Below are 20816 nucleotides of genomic sequence, written 5' to 3' on the forward strand. Positions count from 1 at the left end.
CAAGAGTAAATGAAATGACATAGGATGAATAATGTATGCATTATAAGACCAACATATTCTCCATTTTCATCCTGTTAATAATACATAAAACCTATTGATAATCATGTTGGTGTACTTAAATAAACAGTACATTTGAAAATAAAAGACAGAACTTAAAGTTCGGGGTCATAACATACCTGCAAAATGTCATTATCCAGAAAATCACTGTGAATCCTTTCATGCATCTTTGAGATAAGACTGCATCAAATGAAATATTATTTAGTTTTGACTTTAAGTCCAACACTTCTGTGATTATAAAAAAGTAAAACAAAAAATGAAATGAAAAAAGTCTCTCTTTTCCTCAAATGTATAACTGAAGCTAAAGTGCATGCTTATTTTAATTTAGCAAAAAGGAAAATGCTTGTCAATCACATATTAAATGAAACAACTGTTTAGAGAAGTGACCATAAATTGTAATGAGAGTAAAGTGAATTATACTTAGTCATGTAGAACAATGAGATATTTTCATCACTTCTTTCATGCCTTCATAAATTGAAAACATTCATTTTCTGTCTACTTTTGCCTTTTCGTGTCAAATTTTCTAGTTTCCACTCAGAGCACTACTCTTATTTCTGGTGTTCTTTTCTTGGCCATTTTTCTCTTGGCATGTGATTCTGAGCTACCTTTGATAGAGATGACATATTGGCAACTCTTTAAAGTAAACTATATCTAGGTTTCTAAGAATCTCTCTCTCTCTCTCTCTCTCTCTCTCTCTCTCTCTCTGTCTCTATCTGTCTCTCTCTCTGAATATCCCACTGCTAATATGTACTTCATAATGTCACTTATGAATCAGGGTATTTTATTTTTTTATTTTATTAATTTTTATTGCAGTATAGTTGCTTTACAATGTGGTGTTAGAGTCTACTGTACAGCGAAGTGAATCAGTCATATGTATACATATATCCCTTCTTTTTTGGATTTCCTTCCCATTTAGGTCACCACAGAGCACTGAGTAGAGTTCCCTGTTCTATACAGTAGGTTCTCATTCATTGCCTATTTTCTTTATAGTAGTGTATATATGTCAATCCCAACCTCCCAGTTCAACCCACCTCACCCCCACCTTGGTATCCATACGTTTGTTCTCTACATCTGTGTCCCTATTTCTTCTTTGCAAATAAGTTCATCTGTGCCATTTTTCTAGATTCCATATATAAGTGATATTCTACAGTATTTGTTTTTCTTTCTGACTTACTTCACTCTGTATGACAGTCTCTAGGTCCATCCACATCTCTGCAACTGGCACAATTTCATTCCTTTTTATGGCTGAGCAATATTCTATTGTATATATGTACCACATCTTTATCGATCTGTTGATGGACATTTAGGTTGCTTCCATGTCCTGGCTATTGCACATAGTGCTGCAATGAAAATTGGGGTGCATGTATCTTTTTGAATTCTGTTTTTCTCTGGGTATATGCCCAGGAGTGGGATTGCTGGATCATAAACCCATGCCCTTATAGTCTCCTGATCTATGACAAAGGAGGCAAGAATATAAAATGGAGAGAAGACAGTTTTTTCAATAAGTGGTACTGGGAAAACTAGACAGCTACATCTAAAAGAATGAAATTATAACACTCCCTAACACCATATACAAAAATAAACTCACAGTGGATTAAAGACCAAAATATAAGGCCAGACACTCTAAAACTCCCAGAGGAAAACATAGGCAGAACACTCTATGACATAAATTGCAGCAAGATCCTTTTTGACCCACCTTCTAGAGTAATGGATATTAAAAAATAAATGGGACCTAATAAAACTTAAAAGCTTTTGCACAACAAAGAAAACCATAAACAAGATGAAAAGACAACCCTCAGAATGGGAGAAAATATTTGCATATGAAGCAACTGGCAAGGGATTAATCTCCAAAATATACAAGCAGCTCATGCAGCTCAATATCAAAAAACAAAAAAACCAACCCCAAAATGGGCAGAAGGCCTAAATAGACATTTCTCCAAAGAAGACATACAGATGGCCAACAAACACATGAAAAGATACTCAATATCACTGATAATCAGAGAAATGCAAATCAAAACTACAATGAGGTATCCTCATACTGGTCAGAATGGCTATCATCAAAAAATCCACAAGCAATAAATGCTGGAGAAGGTGTGGAGAAAAGGGAACCCTCCTACACTGTTGGTGGGAGTGTAAATTGGTACAGCCACTATGGAGAACAGTATAGAGGTTCCTTAAAAAACTAAAAATAGAACTGCCATTTGAGTCAGGGTATTTAAAGGAAAAAACCCTACTAGATTCATAAGCAATATGTGTATAAAAATGATGTATGCAAAAGAAAGTAGTCGATAAACTGATAAAGCAAAATCTAGAGTTTGGTGTCCTCAGGAAACTAATAAAAGAAACTGTAAGCTATTTCCTTCCAAGTAGATTGCTGATTTATAGGACTCAGGAAAATCATTTTTAACTGATCCCAGAGTCCTCATGTTAGAGATTGAATGTCTATGCTAACTCATCATGGGAATACCGTTTCTATGTCAAATCCACTGGAGATTCTGCCAGTTACTTCGTGAGTCTAGAAGGACTCCTCAAGAAAGTCATCGGTGTTATAAATGGAGGACTGAAGCTGAAGACAGCTCATGAAAATTATAGATACGTATTATTGCAAACATTTATAATAGCTTATTGTTTACCCTTAAATTTGCTTTGGCAAAAAAAGAGGGCATAAGATTTTACTGATTTGAATACTCAACAACCCTGTTGTTTTGGGATGTTGTTGTGTTAAGATACTATATATAGAGTACTCAACAACTAATTTTTATTGCCAAAGTTTTTAAGGAAAAACTGACTTAGGAAACTTGGATCAAAATTGTAACTACATATTGCAATTGGCTCTCTCCATCCTAAATCTCTAGAAAGGTAGAACAGTCATGTTTAAATTAATGAATTTATAATCAGATGAATAAATAAAAGTGGAACTACAAGTACTCTTTGAAGGATATTGGGCCATGAGATCTGATTAAAGAAGGGACCACAACACAACATATTTTCAGAGACAGCAGTGAGAAAAGGCAGGTACCCCTCTAGGTGCAAGTGAAGGATGGAAGTGTTAGATGTTCAGAGCATAAAGAGACGGGGATGAATCTGCCTACACATTCCTCTTCTCATTCCCTTAGACCAGGGCAGTGAGGGAGGCCTCTGCACCAAGTGTAGGGTCAGAGGCCAGATAGTGTCCTATAGCCTTAAAGAGGAATGGGGAAAAACATACCCATTGCTAAGTTTTGTCCTTTGTGTTTTCATGTTTTAGAATCAGCTCATCAATTAATAATCATAATATTATGATTATTTGGTTGGGTTGCATTGAACCCAAATGGTTTGGTTGGGTTGCATTGAATCTAAAGATAAATTTAGGGAGAATTAACATATTTAAAATATTTAATCTCATTCATTGTATATGTATATATATATACATATACATACAATGTATAGAGACAATGTGTATGAGAGAATATATATATACACATATATATATGGGATATATATATACAAATACACATACACTGTATTCATGGTATATCCCTACATTCATGTGGACTCTGAATTTCTTTCAATAGTGCTTTATAGTTTTCACACCATCCACTAGATTTATTCCTGAGTTGTTGGTATTTTTGACAAAACTGGAAATGGTTCTTCAAATTTAATTTTATCTTTTTTGTTTTGTTGCTGGTATATAAAAATAAAATTGATTTTTATGTAATGATCATTTCCCAGTGAGCATGCTCAATTCATTTATGAATTGTAAGAGTTTAACTGAAGATTCATTCAGCTATTTGAACCAAAAGAAAGTTTCTCTTTCTTATTCCTTTATTTCTTTTTGCCTACCCTATGTCAGAAATTGGATGAGATTTGTAATATGATAACATTTATGTAAAATTAAGAACTTGTATATACAACCACACTAAATATATTTTAAAGAAAGGAAACAATTCTAAATAAATGGTTGGAAAAGAACTGTAAGAACATACAGTGAATACTGATGAGAATGAAAATGATGACTAAAGGAGAAAATAATAAAATAACACAATATGAGAGGGGTTTTACATATATTGACATAGATTTTTATGCCTTGAATTTAGAGGTAAGAATAGCTTATTGCTCTACTTTAAAAGTAAAACAATTTACAATGGAAGACAGTTGCCTTGCCAGATAAGGAAATGAATTATTAAGGTTCTACAGCAAAGTAATATGGAAAAAAAGATAAGTCAATGAAACAGAATAAAACACAGAAATAAACAGAAGATGATGTACAAACTGCTATCTAATAGATGAGAAAATTAAAATATGCAGAGGAAACCTGCATTATTATAAATTGGATATCAACAACTAGCATCCCAGTCAGGAAAATAAGTAAAATTCTATTATCAACACTTTCTAGAATTTATAGTGTACTATAATAATACAGTAATAGAGTTACTCTAATTATAGAGTTACTTAGTTAGAGTTACTCAGAGTTACTTAGTAACTTAGAGTTACTCTAATTAATACTCTAATTATAGAGTATTACTCTATAATAATAGAGTACTATTATTATTCACATTTTATGAATGAATAAACTAGCCACAGGGGGAAATATATATACACACACACATCATGGAAATGATTCTAAGTTTGAGAACTCATTGAAATTTCACAAAAACGATAAACAAATGAAACTACGTACTATAAGACATCTATAATATCACATACCATTAAAGAAATTTAAACAAATAACCTACTTAGAAACTGAGAAACAAAATCCAACAGTATGATGTTCAAAGTTTTCCTGTCTCTAATTAATATTAATTAGATATATAAACATAGAATATAAAAAGTGAAGCCAATAAAAGTTCAAATGGCTAATAGCTATGTAATGAGATGCCCTAATTTATCCAAATAAATATAAATTCAAAACACGAAATTTCATTTTTCTTCCACTATCAAATCTAACAAAATGTACAATTGTATAAAATTTTGTTGAATGTATTTAAAAGAAGATGCCCTCACACCTATAACTAAAAGTGTTAATTAATGACAATTTTTGCAATAAAATTTGCTATATCAATAGAAATTAAATATACATATATTGTTAAACCAAGCTATGTGGCTGACAAGGTCTTGGTGCTCTAGCCGAGTGTCAGGCCTGTACCACTGAGGTGCGGGAGCCGAGTTCAGGACATTGGTCCACCAGAGACCTCCCGGCTCCATGTAATATCAAATGGCAAAAGCTCTCCCAGAGATCTCTAACTCAATGCTAAGACCCAGCTCCACTCAACGACCAGCAAGCTGCAGTGGTGGACACCCTATGCCAAACAAATAGCAAGACAGGAACACAACCCCACCCATTACCGGAGATCCTGCCTAAAAGCATAATTAAGTCATAGGCACCCCAAAACACACCACTGGATGCAGCCTTGCCAACCAGAAAGACAAAATCCAGCCTCATCCACCAGAACACAGGCACGAGTCCCCTCCACCAGGAAGCCTATGCAACCCACTGAACCAATCTTAGCCACTAGGGGCAGATATCAAATACTATGGGAAGTACGAACCTGCAGCCTGTGAAAAGGAGACCCCAAAAACAGTAAGTTAAGTTACACGAGAAAACAGAAAAACACACAGCAGATGAAGGAGCAAGGTAAAAACCCATCATATCAAACAAACGAAGAGGAAACTGGCAGTTTACCTGAAAAAGAAATCAGAGGAATGATAGTAAAGATGATCAAAAATCTTGGAAATCGAATGGAGAAAATACAAGAAACATTTAACAAGGATCTGGAAGAACTAAAGAGCAAAAAAACAATGATGAACAACACAATAAATGAAATTAAAAATTCTCTAGAAGGAATCAATAGCAGTAAAATGGAGGCAGAAGGATGGATAAGTGATCTGGAAGATAAAGTAGTGGAAATAACTACTGCAGAGCAGAATAAAGAAAAAAGAATGAAAAGAATTGAGGACAGTCTCAGAGACCTCTGGGACAACATTAAATGCACCAACATTAGAATTATAGGGGTTCCAGAAGAAAAAGAGAAAAAGAAAGGGACTGAGAAAATATTTCAAGAGATTATAGTGGAAAACTTCCCTAATATGGGAAAGGAAATAGTCAATCAAGTGCAGGAAGCACAAGAGTCCCATATAAGATAAATCCAAGGAGGAACACGCCAAGACACATATTAATCAAACTATCAAAACTTAAATACAAAGAAAAAATATTAAAAGCAGCAAGGGAAAAACAACAAATAACATACAAGGGAATTCCCATGAGGTTAACAGCTGACCTTTCAGCAGAAACTCTGCAAGCCAGAAGGGAGTGGCAGGACATATTCAAAGTGATGAAAGGGAAGAAACTACAACCAAGATTACTCTACACATCAAGGATTTCATTCAGATTCAATGGAGAAATTAAAACCTTTACAGACAAGCAAAAGCTAAGAGAATTCAGCACCACCAAACCAGCTTTACAACAAATGCTAAAGGAACTCCGCTGGGCAGGGAACACAAGAGAAGGAAAAGACCTACAATAACAAACCCAAAACAATGAAGAAAATGGTAATAGGAACAAACATATCGATAATTACCTTAAATGTAAATGGATTAAATGCTCCAACCAAAAGACATAGGCTGGCTGAATGGATACAAGAACAAGACCCATATATCTGCTGTCTACAAGAGACCCACTTCAGACCTAGGGACACATACAGACTGAAAGTGAGGGGATGGAAAAAGATATTCCATGCAAATGGAAATCAAAAGAAAGCTGGAGTAGCAATTCTCATATCAGAGAAAATAGATTTTAAAATAAAGACTATTACAAGAGACAAAGAAGGACACTACATAGTGAACAAGGGATCAATCCAAGATAAAGAATAACAACTGTAATTATTTATGCACCCAACATAGGGGACCTCAATACCTAAGGCAAATGCTAACCACCATAAAAGGGAAAATTGACAGTAACACAATCATAGTAGGGGACTTTAACACCCCACTTTCACCAGTGGACAGATCATCCAAAATGAAAATAAATGAGGAAACAAAAGCTTTAAATGAAACATTAAAGAAGATGGACTTAATTAATGTTTATAGGACATTCCATCCAAAAACAACAGAATACACATTCTTCTCAAGTGCTCATGGAACATTCTCCAGGATAGATCATATCTTGGGTCACAAATCAAGCCTCGGTAAATATAAGAAAATTGAAATCATATCAAGTATCTTTTCTAACCGCAGTGCTATGAGCCTAGATATCAATTACAGGAAAAGAATCTCTAAAAAATACAAACACATGAAGGTTAAACAATACACTATTAAATAACCAGGAGATTACTGAGGAAATCAAAAACTACCTAGAAACAAATGACAATGAAAACACAATGACCCAAAAACCTATGGGATGCAGCAAAACCAGTTCCAAAAGGGAAGTTTGTAGCAATACAATCCTACCTTAAGAAACAAGAAAGATCTCAAATAAACAACCTAAACTTACACCTAAAGCAATTAGAGAAAGAAGAAAAAAGCCCAAAGTTAGCAGAAGGAAAGAAATCATAAAGATAAGATGAGAAAGAAATGAAAAAGAAATGAAAGAAATGATAGCAAAGATCTATAAAACTAAAAGCTGCTTCTTTGAGAACATAAACAAAATTGATAAAACATTAGCCAACTCATCAAGAAAAAAAGGGAGAAGACTCAAAGCAATAGAATTAGAAATGAGGGGCTTCCCTGGTGGCACGGTGGTTCAGAGTCTGCCTACCGATGCAGGGGACATGGGTTCATGCCCCGGTCCGGGAAGATCCCACGTGCCGTGGAGTGGCGAGGCCCATGAGTCATGGCCGCTGAGCCTCTGCGTCCGGAGGCTGTGCTCTGCAACGGGAGAGTCCACAACAGTGAGAGGCCCACATACCACAAAAAAAAAAGAGATGAAAAAGGAGAAGTAGCAACTGACACTTCAGAAATACAAAGGATCATAAGAGATTACTACGAGCAACTATATGCCAATAAAATGGACAACCTGGAAGAAATGGGCAAATTCTAATAAAAGCACAACCTTCTGAGACTGAACCAGGAAGAAATAGAAAATATAAACAGACCAATCACAAGCACTGAAATTGAGTCTGTGATGAAAAATCTTCCAACAAACAAAAGCCCAGGACCAGATGGCTTCACAGGCGAATTCTATCAAACATTTAGAGAAGAGCTAACACCTGTCCTTCTCAAACTCTTCCAAAATACAGCAGAGGAAGGAACACTCCCAAACTCATTCTACGAGGCCACCATCATCCTAATAGCAAAACCAGGCAAAGATGTCACAAAGAAAGAAAACTACAGGCCAGTATCACTGATGAACATACATGCAAAAATCCTCAGCAAAATACTAGCAAACAGAATCCAACAGCACAATAAAAGGATCATACACCATGATCAAGTGGGGATTATCCCAGGAATGCAAAGATTCGTCAATATATGCAAATAAGTTAATGTGATAAACCATATTAACAAATTGAAGGAGAAAAACAATATGATCATTGCAATAGATGCAGAAAAAGCTTTTAACAAAATTCAACACGCATTTATGATAAAAAAACACCCTTCAGAAAGTAGGCATGGAGGGAACTTACCTCAACATAATAAAGGCCATATATGACAAACCCACAACCAACACCGTTCTCAATGGTAAAAAACTGAAACCATTTACTAAGATCAGGAACAAGACAAGGTTGTCCACTCTCACCACTATTATTCAGCATAATCTTGGAAGTTTTGTGGGGTTTTTTTTTTTTTTTTTTTTTTTGCAGTACACGGGCCTCTCACTGTTGTGGCCTCTCCCGTTGCAGAGCACAGGCTCTGGACACGCAGGCTCCGGACGCGCAGGCTCAGCGGCCATGGCTCATGGGCCCAGCCACTCCACGGCATGTGGGATCCTCCCGGACCTGGGCACGAACCTGTGTACCCTGCATTGGCAGGCGGACTCTCACCTACTGCACCACCAGAGAAGCCCCCTCTTGGAATTTTTAGCCACAGCAGTCAGAGAAGAAAAAGAAATAAAAGGAATCCAAATCAGAAAAGAAGTAGTAAAGCTGTCACTGTTGCAGATGACATGATCCTATACAAAGAGAATCCTGAAGATGCTACCAGAAAACTACTAGAGCTAATCAATGAATTTGGTAAAGTAGCAGGATACAAAATTAATGCACAGAAATCTCTTGCATTCCTATACACTAATGATGAAAAATCTGAAAGAGAAATTAAGGAAACACTCCCATTTACCATTGTAACAAAAAGAATAAACTACCTAGGAATAAAACTACTTAAGGAGACAAAAGACCTGTATGCAGAAAACTATAAGACACTGATGAAAGAAATTAAAGATGATACATACAGATGGAGAGATATACCATGTTCTTGGATTGGAACGATCAACATTGTGAAAATGACTAGACTACCCAAAGCAATCTACAGATTCAATGCAATCCCTATCAAACTACCAATGGCATTTTTCACAGAGCTAGAACAAAAAATTTCACAATTTGTATGGAAACACAAAAGACCCCGAATAGCCAAAGCAATCTTGAGAAAGAAAAACGGAGTTGAAGGAATCAGGCGCCTGGATTCCAGACTATACTAGAAAGCTACAGTAATCAAGAGAGTATAGTACTGGCACAGAAACAGAAATATAGATCAATGGAAGAGGATAGAAAGCCCAGAGATAAACCCACGCACATATGGCCACCTTATTTTTGATAAAGGAGGCAGGAATATACAATGGAGAAAAGACACCCTCTTCAATAAGTGGTGCTGGGAAAATTGGACAGCTACATATAAAAGAATGAAATTAGAGCACTCCCTAACACCATACACAAAAATAAACTCAAAGTGGATTAAAGACTTAAATGTAAGGCCAGATCCTATAAAACTCTTAGAGAAAAACATAGGCAGAACACTCTATGACATAAATCACAGCAAGATCCTTTTTGAGCCACCTCCTAGAGTAATGAAAAGTAAAACAAAAATAAATAAATGGCACCTAATTAAACTTAGAAGCTTTTGCACAGCAAAGGGAACCAAAAACAAGGTAAAAAGACAACCCTGGAATGGGAGAAAATATTTGCAAATGAAGCAACTGACAAAGGATTAATCTCTAAAATATACAAGCAGCTCATGAGGCTCACTATCAAAAAAAAACAAACAACCCAGTCCTAAAATGGGCAGAAGATCTAAATAGACATTTCTCCAAAGAAGATATTCTGACATTACAACAAATACATGAAAGGATGCTCAACGTCACTAATCATTAGAGAAATGCAAATCCAAACTCCAATGAGGTATCACCTCACACTGGTCAGAATGGCCATCATCAAAAAATCTACAAACACTAAATTTTGTAGAGGGTGTGGAGAAAAAGGAACCCTCTTGCACTGTTGGTGGGAAGGTAAATTGATACAGCCACTATGGAGAACAGTATGGAGGTTCCTTAAAAACTAAAAATAGAACTACCGTACGACCCTGCAATCCCACTACTGGGCATATACCCTGAGAAAACCATAATTCAAAAAGAGTCATGTACCACAATGTTCACTGCATCTCTATAATAGCCAGGACATGGAAGCAACCCAAGTGTCCATTGACAGATGAATGGATAAAGAAGATGTGGCACATATATACAATGGAATATTACTCAGCCATAAGAAGAAATGAAATTGAGTTATCTGTAGTGAGTTGTATGGACCTAGACTCTGTCATACAGAGTGAGGTAAGTCAGAAAGAGAAAAACAAATACTGTATGCTGACACATAAATATGCTATCTAAAAAAAAAAAAAAAAAAAAAAGGTCATGAACCTAGGGCCATAGGGCCAGAACAGGAATAAAGAGGCAGACATAGAGAATGGACTTGAGGACATAGGGAGTTGGAAGGGTAAGCTGGGACGAAGTGAGAATGTGGCATGGTCATATATACACTACCAAATATTAAATAGACAGCTAGTGGGAAGCAGCCGCATAGCACAGGGAGATCAGCTCCGTGCTTTGCGACCACCTACAGGGGTGGGATAGAGAGGGTAGGAGGGAGACGCAAGAGGGAGGAGATATGGGGATATATGTATATGTATAGCTGATTCACTTTGTTACAAAGCAGAAACTAACACACCATTGGAAAGCAATTATACTCCAATAAAGATGTTTAAAAAAATTTATCATACAAATACCATTTGTACATGGATAAAAAGGCATTTGTAAAATTGCAATATTGTTCACATTAGAAAAAAAATTTATAGATTAGTTCCATAATTACTTTATGCCCTAAATGGAATAGTGCGTGCCCTTTGAAATGGTATACTTCCTTCATGTTTATCACACTTATGTCAATATATATGAATGGAAAAATCTAGGTACAGAAAGCTGAATTCTCTAGGCCATTTCTCAAGCAATTACAATCATGTATAGTTAGCTTATGCTACTATTTCCAGGAGGTTGTCATTCAATGGCAGAGATGGAGAGGTGGGATCAAGATGGCAGGGTAGGAAGATCCTGAGCTCACCTCCTCCCATGAGCACCAAGGCTACAACTACATGTAGAACAACTTTCTCTGAGAATGACCATAAAACTAGCAGAACAGCTCTCCTACAATTAAGGACATAAAGAAAAAGCACATTGGGGAGGGTTGGAGGGACAGAGATGCAATTTAGTCAGAACCCATATGCCCAGCATGGCAACCCATAAGTGAGAGGGTATATTACAAACTCAGAGGTCATCCCGAAGAAGGGAAGGGTTCAAGCCCCATATTGTGCCCCTCAGCCATGGGAACTAGCACTGGGAAGACAAGCCCCCATAACTGGCTTTGAAAACCACTAGGTTTTATGAAACGGAGAGCCAGAGGGTAGTAGGAAACCAAGACTGCTTTTAAAGGGCTTGCACACAAACGTACTTATTTTGAGTTCCAGTGCAGAGGCAGCTGATTGAAATGCACCTGGTGCTCTAGGTGGCCTGGCAAGACCACCCTAGCATGCCCCCGGCCCATGCCTGGCTCCAGCTTTAGCACTCCAACCAGTTGTCAGCCCCAGGTGCACCCAGGGAAAAGTCTTGGGATGTACCTGGGACCATGTCTAGACCACCCAACAAGACAGTGGCCCCTGGCGTGCTCTGAGAAAAGCCCTGGCCCACACCCATTCCAACTTCAGCCCTCCAGGCAAAGCCACTGGACACAGCAGTTTACATAGGGATATTCCTACACAAGGCCATACCTAAAGACTAAGAGAGGTAAAAGTTTTGCCTGTTTCATAGAAATAAACACAGAAAGTCAAACAAAATGAGAAGATAGAAGAATTTGTTCCAAATAAATGAACAAGACAAAATCCAAGAAACAAAAAAGTTAGTAATACAAAGGTAAGTATTTTACCTGATAAAGAGCAATGGTTATAAAGATTGTCACTGGGAAAAAATGGAGAACCACAATGAGAACTTGAAGAAAGAGTTAGAAACTATAAGAAAGAAATAATTAGAGTTGAAGAATACAGTAAAGGAACTAAAAAATACACTAAAAGAAATGAACACTAGATTAGATGATACAAAGGAATGGATCAGCAAACTGTAAGAGTAATGGAAATCACTCAAGCTGAACAGAAAAGAAGAATAAAGAATTTAAAAAATGAGGATGGTTTAAGAGACCTCTGAAATAACATCAAGCATATTAACATTTGCATTATAGGAGTCCCAGAGGAGAAGAGAGAAAAGGGCAGATAAATTAATTGAAAAAATAATAGCTGTAAACATGCCTAACCAGGGAAATAACGCAGAAATCCACATCCAGGAAGCGTAGAGAGTCCCAAACAAGAAGAACTAGATCAAAGAGGTCCACATCAAGACACTTTAAAAGATACACAAAATAAAAGATGTAAAAAACAATGTTACAAGATTAAATGTCAGGGGGAATAAAAATGCAGAGTTGTTAGCATGTGTTCAGATTTAAGAGATCATCAACTTAAAATAATCATAGGTATATGTATATATTTACATAAGAAACAAATGGTAACCACAAACCATAAACCTATAATAGATACACACATAAAACAGAGAAAGAATCCAAACATAACACTAAAGATAGCCAACAAATCACAAAGGAAGAGAGAAAAATATAAGAAGAAAGGCACAAAAATCAATACAAAAATAACCAAAGAGTAATTAAGAAAATGGCAAGAAGTATATACCTATCAATAATCACTTTAAATATAATGGACTAAATGCTCCGATTAAAAGACATAAAGTGGTTGAATGGATTAAAAAGAAAAAAAAACAGATCATATGTATGCTGCCTACAAGAGACTCACTTCAGATCTAAACATAAAGGCTGAAAATGAGGGGATGGAAAAATGTATTCCATGGAAATGAAAATGAAAAGAAAGCAATGGTGGCAATAGTTATATCAGACAAAATGGACTTTAAAACAAAGACTGTAATAAGAGACAAAGAAGGACACTACATAATGATAAAGGGATCAATCCAAGAAGATATAACAATTGTAAATATATATGCATCCAACATAAGAGGACTTAAATACATAAAGCAAATATTAACAAACATAAAGGGATAAATTGACAGTAACACAATATTAGTAGGGGACTTTAAAACCCCACTTACATCAATGAACAGATCATCCAGACATAAAATCAATAAGAAAACCATGGCTTAAATGACATATTAAACCAGATGAACTTAATATATATAGAACATCCCATCCAAAAGCAGCAGAATATGCATTATTTTCAAGCGCACACAAAACATTTTCCAGGATAGTTCACTTCTTAGACCACAAAACAGTCTCAATAAATTTAAGAAGTCTGAAATCATATTAAGCACCCTTTTCTGGCAACAACACTATGAGACTAGAAATCAACTACAAGAAAAAATAAAACTGCAAAAAACAAGCATGTGAATGGCAAACAATGTCCTACTAAACAAACAGTGGGTTACTGAACAAATCAAAGAGGAAATCAAAAAGTAACTGGAGACAAATGAAAATGGAAACAAAATGATCCAAAATCAGACACAGCAAAAGCAGTTCTCAGAGGGAAATTTACAGCAATACAAGCCTACCTCAAAAAACAAGAAAAATCACAAATAGACAATCTAATCTAGCAAAAGAACAAACACAACCCAAAGTTAGTGAAGGAAAGAAACAAACCAGATCAGAGCAGAAAAAATAGAGATTATGAAAGCAATAGAAAAGATCAGGGCTTCCCTGGTGGCCCAGTGGTTGAGAGCCCGCCTGCCGATGCAGGGGACGTGGGTTTGTGCCCCGGTCTGGGAGGATCCCACATGCCGTGGAGCGGCTAGGCCCGTGAGCCATGGCCGCTGAGCCTGCATGTCCGGAGCCTGTGCTCCACAACGGGAGAGGCCATGACAGTGAGAGGCCCACGTACCGCAAAAAAAAAAAAAGAAAAAAGAAAAAAAAGATCAATAAAACTATCAGCTGGTTCTTTGAAAAGATAAACAAAATAAATTAACCTTTAGCCAGACTTGTCAAGAAAAAATAGAGAGGGCCAAAATAAATAAAATCAAAAACTGAAGAGTAGAATTGTCACTCTTTGTAGACGGCATGACACTGTATAGAAAGCTCTAAAGACTCCACCAAACAAACCACAGAATACATGAATTCAGTAAAGTTGCAGGATACAAAATTAAAATGCAGAAATCTGTTGTGTCTACATACACTAACAACAAACTGTCAGATGGAGAAATTAAGAATACAATCACATTTACAATTGTATCCAAAAAATACCTAGGAATAAATCTAATTAAGGAGGTAAAAGACTTGTACTTGAAAACCTATAAGACATTGATAAAAGAAATCAAAGATGTCACAAATAAGTGGATATACTATGTTCTTGAATCAGAAAAATTAATACATGTAAAATATCCATGCTACCCAAAGCAATCTACATAGTTAATGCAATCCCTAACAAACTACCAATGGCATTTTTCACAGAACTAGAATAAATGATTCTAAAATGTGTATAGAAACACAAAGACCCTGAATAGCCAAAACAATCTTGAGAAATAAGAGCAAACTTGGAGGCAGCATGCTCTGTGTTTTCAGACTGTATTTACAAAGCTATAGTAAGCAAAGCAGTATTGTACTGGCAAAACAAACAAACAAACCAGACACACAGATCAATGGAACAGAATAGAGAACAAAAAATAAACCCACACTGATATACACAATTAATCGACAGGAAGGAGCCAAGAAAAGACAGTGGGGAAAAGACAGTTCCTTCAATAAATGGTACTGGGAAAACTGGACCATTCCAATCAAAAGAATGAAACTGTGCCACTTTCTTACACCATATATGAAAATAAACTCAAAATGGATTAAAGACTTAAATGTGAGACCTGAAACCATAAAATTCCTAGAATAAAACATAAGCAGTACCCTCTTTGACATCTGTCTTAGCAATATTTTTTTGGCTTTGTTTTCTCATGCAGAGGCCAGAAAGGCAAAAATAAACCAATGGGACTACATACATCAAACTAAAAAGACTTTGCACAGTGATGAAAACTATCAAGAAAAAGAAAAAGGCCACCTACTAAATGGGAGAAGATATTTGCAAACAATATATTTGATAAGTGGTTAATATCTAATGAACAAGGAACTCACAAAACTCAACATGAAAAATTAAAAATGGGCAGATGATCTGAATAGATATTTTCCAGAGAAGACAGGCAGATGGTCAGCAGGCACATTAAAGGATGCTCAATGTCACTAACCATCAGAGAAATGCAAATCAGAACCACAATGAGATATCACCTCACACTTGTCTGAATGGCTATTATCCAAAAGATAACAAATAACAAGTGTTGGTAAGAATGCAGAGAAAAGGGAACCTTCATGCACTGTTGGCGGGAATGTAAATTGGTGCAGTCACTACTGAAAACAGTATGGAGGTTCCTCAGAAAATTAAAAATAGAACTACCATACAATCCAGCAATTCCACTCCTGAGTATTTTTCCCAAGAAAATGAAAACACTAATTCAAAAAGATATATTCACTCCAGTGTTTATTGCGGCATTATTTACAACAGTCAAGATATGGAAGTAACCTAAGTGCACATTGAGAGATGAATGGATAAAGAAGGTGTGATATACCTGTACTATGGAATATTACTCAGCCATAAAAAAGAATGAAATCTTGCTATTGTGACAACATGGATGGGCCAACAGGGTATTATGGTAAGTAAAATAAGTCAGACAGAGAAAGACAAGTACTATATGATTTCACTTATATGTGGAATCTAAAAAACAAAACAAACAAACATAATAAAATGGATCCAGCCTCACAGCTACAGAGAAAAAACTTGTGGTGCTAGAGGGGTGGGGTTAGGGGGATGGGTGAAATAGATGAAGGGGATTAAGAAGTACAAACATCCAGCTATAAAATGAATAAGTCACATGGATGTAAGGCAAAGCACAGATAATACAGTCAATAATTTGTAATAAATTTGTGCTGTGAATGATGGTAAATAAACTCACTGTGGAGATCATCTTTCAATGTATAAAAATATCAAATCACTATGTTGTACACCTGAAACTAATATAATATTGAAGTCAACTATACTTTAATAAAAATATTAAAAAATAAATGGCAGGGGTAACTTCTTTTGGAACACATGCAATATATTTTTAATATGTAAGGGCACATAAAATATATTCTTAAGAATATTCTTAATATTCTTAAATATGAGCAGCTTAGTGCAAAAGGCAAAATAATTTCTTTTTATAAAATAGAAAACAAAAATATAATTATATTAAAATAGAAACTCAAATATTAATTACTTTATGAGCAAGAAATATAAAGAACATGGAAATGTTCATGGTGGATTATATACCAAAAATGTAAAAATGAGTATAACTAACACATATGCACATCAAAAGATGATATCAACCAAACTATTAATTCTTTAGTCATTTTCTTTTGGTGGACGTTTAGAAAAGTTTGCATTTCTCTTTTTTGGGGGGCATCTGTATTTTATAAACATTTATTAATTTGCATTTAAAAAATTCTAAATACCTACAGTGATATAAAAAATGTTTTGAAATAAAATTTACAAAATCATAAAACTTAGGCAAAGCCTTGATGTTCCCTCTCTAATGCCCCAAACTGTAAAATTCCTTATATTTGAAAAATAGATTCATCTTTCATAAGTACATTCTTATATGTTCATATAATATATCCATTGCAAAAAATAACAACATAAAAATCTTGCCAGTATAAGAAAAAAATTATTTGGATTCTGGTCTATTTCTTTCACATACTTTTTGTTTTGTTTTCATTTATTTGTTGATCATTGGAAAACCCAAGAGATTCTGAATGCACGATGAATTCATAGGGAAAATAATTGAACATTACACATTTGAAAAGTAAGTCTTCTCTCCCTGAAGCTTCTTAACCCTTCTTCCCATAACAAATAGTGTTACTTGTAATGTGTGCTTGCAATGAGATTCTACATATAAAGAGGCATAGTGTGTGTGTGTGTCTGTGAGTATGAGTGTGTGTTAGTTGAATGAATATTTATATAAAGAGAGAAAACATAAATAGTGGCATTATATAGTGTTTTCTTCTCATTATTTACTATATATTCAGGTTTTCATTTTACATAACAAAAGAGATATATTATTTTTAAAGGATTGCATATTGTTCTATTGTGTGGCTCTAGGATAATTTAAAGTTTCAGAGTGTTAGAGATTTTGGTTATTCATTTCCAGTGTTTGTTTATACTTTAAAATTTGATCAAATAGTCTCTGTGCAGATACGTCAGTATACTTGGGCTGTATTTTTGGAAGGGAAATTTCTGGATCAAAAACAATAAGCTTTTTAAAAAAGTTCTGATATATAGTGTTAAATTCTTCCTCATACATTTTAAGTCATTTTTATCAATAGATCATATAAGGTATTTCACATCTCTTTGGTAACAAAAAGTATCTTTGCTATTATTAAACAGAGATTTTTAATTCTGGTTTTAATTTGTATTTCTTTGACCTTAAGAGATATATCATCTTTTCATTCACTGAGTAGTCATTTGCCTGTTTTTGTGCATGTGAATATGTCTGTATGGAGAAAGTGAATAGTCTGTTTATGTCTGTATGGAGATGTATGGAATATGTCTGTATGGAGAAAGTGAATAGTCTGTTCATTTTTCCAATAGATTGTTTGATTTACTTTTTTCTCATGAGCTGCAAGAAATCTTTAAGTACTAAGGATATCAATCCTTTGTTAGCCATATTCTTTGCACATATTTATTTGCAGTTTAATTACTCATTTGTCTTTTGACTTGCTTTATCTAATTGTGCCCAGATCCCCTTCAAAAGAATTCATTGACCCAACTGCTGCCTGGGGAGCTGTTAGTTGAGAGTCTTTAGCTGTCAATTTCCTACAAATTGCCTCAGCTTCAGTTTATTTGCTCTCTGCAAGATAGGTCCTTCTGGAGTGGCCAATAACTAATGATTGATTCATTCTGGGGTAAAAAAGCCTCCCAAGGACACTCCTTAATACACACCCTGAACACTAAATTCTGAATCAGAATTTACTTCTCAAAGAGTGCAACTTATGCCACACACACACACACACACACACACACACACACACACACACAGTATTTACAAAGTTGTGATCCCTTTATAGCTTCCTTAATTCTATATATGCCTCATCCAGAGGTAAATTCACTCCTCAAGGAAACCTGTGTTCATATATAATATTATATATATATATAATATATATATCTACAAGTGAGGTAAATTATACATTACAAATAATGTAAATTATAAATATATAATTTTTACAAAACATATCTATAAATAATGTAGAATATCATTTTGCACATTTAACATTTTCTAATATATATCACCACTTAATTTTTTCACTAACTTTTTTTCAGATTCAACTATTTTGTTAGAAATGGCTTAGCTCATTCATTTTACCTGCTATAAGGTATTCCACCATATAAATACCCACTGTCCTGCTGATGGTCATTTAAGTTGTTTTCTGTTGTTCACTATCAGGTATATTTTTCCTCATGCATATGTGCATGAGTTTCCCTGTAGTACATATAACTAGGAATGGCAATTCTTGTTCAAGCAGATGAAAATCTTTAACATTACTAGAGAATTCCAAATTTATCATAAATGAAATTTCACAAATGTTCTAATTCTAAAACATGTTCTCCAAATAATTTTTTGCTTATCCATGAGATAGGTAAGTGGGTGGAAAAATCATCTCCCATTAAACTAGGTGCCAGTTGCATAGTGGGTGGAAGATGAATTCGTGACATTAGCCCTATTTAAGTCAATACCTTCCTCCCACTCCCTGAGGTAGGACCTTTGGAAAGCTTTGTTTTATAATCAATTTTCTGATATTCACTGCTTATCATTGAACACTTTTTTCTCTATTAACCTCATAACTCTCATGCTGTAATAAGTTTGAAGTTCTGGCCTATTTTTTTATAAGCATCGTTAACTTTTGTGGTAGAAAAGGCCTTCAGGCTATTTTGGCTCTCTTGGGATCTCAGAATTCAAGGTATTTCTGCACTTGCTGTCTTTAATTAAAACAAGGGAGCAAACATATCTTTCCAAAATGTACCTTTTTCATTGTTTAATTGTGAAAGCATGTGAAAACTGGATTTTGCATCTGCTCCCTGTTCCTCAGACACTAAGCTTTACCTGGTCTTCCGACTTTATCATTTCAGTGAGAGCTCTTATTTAGGAGTCAAATGTGTGAGGAAAAAAGTACTTATGGTGTCTCTGCAAGCTTCTTCCCGAACCATTTCTGCTTTCTCTGCCATGAACAGCTTTTATTGAACTCAGTCTCCTCTAACATAGCAGCTCTTCCTCCCACTGTAATTAATAACTATGAAAAATCTAATATCTCTGCCTCATGGCTGCTCCAACTGAAATAGTTTTAGACTGTTTCTTAATGCAGGTTCAGATCCTTCCTACAAGCAAGCCACATATATTTCTATACAACTGGATGTCAGTGGAATTCCTCTGGAAAGAATTTGAAATGGTAGAATAAGAAAGAGATGAGTTTGAATCCTCTGCTCAGTGCTTGTGTGCATTCAGTTATGTTAATCAAACTTTTCAAATTTTCAATTGCTTTATCTGCGAAATGACAGTATTTTTACCTGTCAGGCTATTTGTGAGGATTAACTAGAAAAATTAATGTAAAAATTTCTAAAGGAGTATCTGGCACACAGTAGGCTCTTAATAGCTTTACTTCTTGTTTTGTTTCTCTTGCAGAAACCATTTCTCATATACTTTTAATTAAATGGTAAACCCTTATTTGATTCAAAAATATTTAAAATAGCAAAATATGTGAGACTATTTCAAGTACCCAAATATTTCATTGTAAACTAAAATAACCATATTTAAATTGTTCACTTCTGCATCAAATTATTTCATTTGTTTTTTTACTTATATTCATTGTAAACTTGTAGACTTGATATCTATATGTTAATATTCTTGGCTTTGTCATATACAGTAATCACTTCTAATTCTATTTTGCTTGATAATCACATTTCCAATATGTTGTATTTCCAATATACTAACATCCTTACACTTCAGTTTGTCTCAGATTGGGTCAAAAAATTCTCTCATTAACTCTAGTTAGAGTTCCAGTTTCCAACATTTTGAAGATTCACCAGGTAACTTTATTATATTTTCCATGATTCATCTTGAAAACTAGCCTCTTTTTTTAAAAGTTTTTTTAAGGAAACTCCATACTGTTCTCCATAATGGCTGT

At 35.0% G+C, this 20816-nt stretch overlaps 1 protein-coding gene across 12 annotated transcripts in view; it reads right to left on the reverse strand.

Moving 5' to 3' along the window:
- LOC307175034 (uncharacterized protein) overlaps nucleotides 1-20816 on the reverse strand; it is a 527231-nt gene that overhangs the window by 446258 nt on the left and 60157 nt on the right. The window lies entirely within an intron of this gene.

The sequence above is a fragment of the Stenella coeruleoalba genome (assembly GCF_951394435.1).
Source record: "Stenella coeruleoalba genome assembly, chromosome: 16".
Classification (NCBI taxonomy): Eukaryota; Metazoa; Chordata; class Mammalia; order Artiodactyla; family Delphinidae; genus Stenella; species Stenella coeruleoalba.